Raw genomic sequence first — 3,052 nt, forward strand, 5'->3', positions numbered from 1 at the left:
AGCACATACCCAAGGCGCACAGAGCTGCGCTCGGTAGTGAAGTGAAAGCACATTATAAAAATAAAACTACTGAACAATAATAATAATAATAATAATAATAATAATAATAATAATAATAATAATAATAATAATAATAATAATAATAATAATAAATGCCCTGATGCAGTACCAGGCAGTGGCTCTCGTGGTTTCTGATCTTAATTGGTTGGAAGTGTTATCATGTGGGCTACTGCAAATATTATGCTCAATACTACAGATTTTCTTGTCAGTTGTTTGACCTTAACCAGTTGAGCATGTTCCTTGGTGGCTGATGATATGTGCATCTCTGATCATGAGCAGAAGTAGTGGGGAGCGTCATAGCCATGTGTTGAGAAGAATTGTTTGGGGTTTGAATAATTCACCTTTGGAAACATGGGTGTTTTGCTCAACATCCTTAAAGAAACCTTATTCAGGGACCTTTTGAGCGGGATGGGCTACTCGACCAGAAGAAAATTCTAACTGGGCCCCACCTGCGAGGTCATGCGCTGTTTATCTTGATATGAGATAACCATGTCGCGCACATATGGTGTGATGCATGTGCCTGGTGTACCCTTATCAGACGGGTAGTCATGATAGGTATATTGGACTTCGTATATTTTACCCCAGTGTCAATTTGATGGCATGCACTGCTCTCTCACTCAATAGTAATAATAATAATAATAATAATTATTATTATTATTATTATTATTATTATTATTATTATTATTATTATTATTATTATTCAGTAGTTTTATTTTTATAACGTGCTTTCACTTCACTACCGAGCGCAGCTCTGTGCGCCTTGGGTATGTGCTGTGGTTTGCTGTGGTGCTCTTATGGTTACTGTATTGAAAGTGTTTTGCGTAGGATGTGTGCAGTGCCCAGTAGTGCAATTTTCTGTATGTTATATATATTTGTTAGACCTGGTGTTTTTGTTATGTATTTGTCTGAATATTTTTTTTATTATACCTAAGGCACCTACTATGATAGGAATTGTTTCTGTTTTTAGATTCCACATTCGAGTTACCTTTATTTCCAGGCCTTTGTATTTTGAAAGTTTTTCCATTTCTTTAGTTTATAGAGAGGACTGATAAACTCAGCAGAAATGTAATATATAGAAAGATGAGTTCTTAAATTTTGTATACGGTTGTCAAATTCCATCACTAAGGTAAACATAGCTGACGTAATCCATCACTACGGCCAACTCAATTACAGAAAGCGCAACTCGAAAGTAACTTATTTATTGGTCCTTTGATATTTTGAACCCGTTGAAGACATACGAGATGTCGAAATATTGTTGTTCAAAGGACCAATAAATAAGTTACTTTCGAGTTGCGCTTTCTGTCATTGAGTTGGCCGTAGTGATGGATTACGTCAGCTATGTTTACCTTAGTGATGGAATTTGGCAATCGTATACAAAACTTAAGAACTCATCTTTCTATATATTATATTTCTGTTGAGTTTATCAGTCCTCTCTATAAACTATTATCATTATTATTATTATTATTATTATTATTATTATTATTATTATTATTATTATTATTATTATTATGTTGTTGTTGTTGTTGTTCTTGTTTTTCTTCTTTCTTCAAATTTTCTTCCATTTCTCGCCGAGTGTTTTCCGTACACCTAGGGCAGAGAAGCTCATTGTATACATTCCCAGTTTACACACAAATTCACAGGTAAAATATGTATGTAAAAAATTAATAAATAAATTCATGAATGGATGTTACTTTCATGTCCATAATGCTCTTCTCAGTACATAAGTCGTTCCCGTTAACACGATTTTTTGAACTTCCTGTAAGGATAGTAGGCTTGGTATCATTTTCAAATAGGTTTCAGTACCTTTTTTAATCATTCCTAGAGATCCTACAATCACTGGTACGGTAGTCGCCTTGAGATGCCACATTTTTTTCAATTTCTATTAGCAAGTCTTTATATTTACTGATCTTGTCAAATTCATTCGCCGCTATATTGTGATCACAGGGAATACTCATGTCAATTAATAAACACATCTATTTTGTCCGATCTTTTACATTAATATCCGGTCTATTAGCTTTTATAGTTTTGTCGGTATGTACAGGGAAGTCCCAGAGAATCGACATATTTTCTCCCTCGGTCACAGCTTCAGGATGGTGTTTATACCATTTGTCAGCGGTTTTGATTTTATAATGCCGACATATTGTGCCGTGTAGATACTAGCTGACTCTGTCATATATTGCTTTATATTCTACAGGTGCTAAGACTCTACACCCTGAAATTAGGTGGTCTATAGTTTCAATCTCATAGGTACAGAATCGGCATTGTGGGTCAGCTCTGTTTTTTTATCACATTGGCTTGGCAGTTCTGGGTTAATAAGCTTTGGTCTTGAGCAGTTAATATGAAACCTTCACTCTCTGCTTTTAGCCCTGAGCTTCGTAACCATTGATGCGTGTGTTTCTGGTCGACATCAGCTTGTTTGCTACGGGTCACATACTTACCTTGCAGAGGTTTCTGTTCCCATCTGCTAGCTAATTTTTCATGTGCTTTTGTCTTTGCAACTAATTTTATTCTCTTTGCAGCAGCTGTTGGCGCATTTCCTTCTACCTGATCAATCTGGTAGGTATCTAAGAGATCAGTAATGAATCTTTTGCTCTCTTTCAGAATAGAGTGAAGTTTTTTTCGGTCTTTCATGTTTTCAACAAGTTTTAGCATCCAATCGTTGGTTGTTTCAAGGTATTTGGCTAGTCCTATTGTGGTGGTTTTGTACGTAAGTTCAAGCTGTATCAAGCCTCGACCTCCCTGAGCATATGTATATGTATATATATATATATGTGTGTGTGTGTGTGTGTGTATGTGTGTGTGTGTGTGTGTGTATATGTGCATACATATACATATACACACACACACACACACACACACACACACACATATATATGCTTCTTCCCCAACCCAACCTCCCAACCTGGCTCGTTCCCCTGCTCCCGCCCACGCTGCCGCACTTGCCCTTACCTCTCCAACACCACCCTCCTCACCAGCACCCATCACCGACCCT

The 3,052-nt window shown here is 36.7% G+C and overlaps 1 protein-coding gene and 1 long non-coding RNA gene across 4 annotated transcripts in view; one reads left to right on the top strand and one right to left on the bottom strand.

Annotated features, from left to right (window-relative positions):
• The window catches only part of LOC106872050 (uncharacterized), a 17,087-nt gene that overhangs the window by 2,039 nt on the left and 11,996 nt on the right, over positions 1 to 3,052 (top strand). Inside the window, exon 2 of one of the 3 annotated variants that reach the window (XM_052969049.1) lies at positions 2,580 to 2,616. The exons of 1 other annotated variant lie outside the window; for it this stretch is intronic. The gene's annotated coding sequence lies outside the window, so the exon portion shown is untranslated. The remainder of the gene's footprint in view (positions 1 to 2,579; positions 2,617 to 3,052) is intronic. One more of the 3 variants, XM_052969050.1, reaches the window with a different exon arrangement.
• The window catches only part of LOC128248173 (uncharacterized), a 20,485-nt gene that overhangs the window by 1,560 nt on the left and 15,873 nt on the right, over positions 1 to 3,052 (bottom strand). The gene's annotated exons all lie outside the window — the stretch shown is intronic.

This window comes from Octopus bimaculoides, chromosome 6 (genome assembly GCF_001194135.2).
Source record: "Octopus bimaculoides isolate UCB-OBI-ISO-001 chromosome 6, ASM119413v2, whole genome shotgun sequence".
Lineage (NCBI taxonomy): Eukaryota > Metazoa > Mollusca > Cephalopoda > Octopoda > Octopodidae > Octopus > Octopus bimaculoides.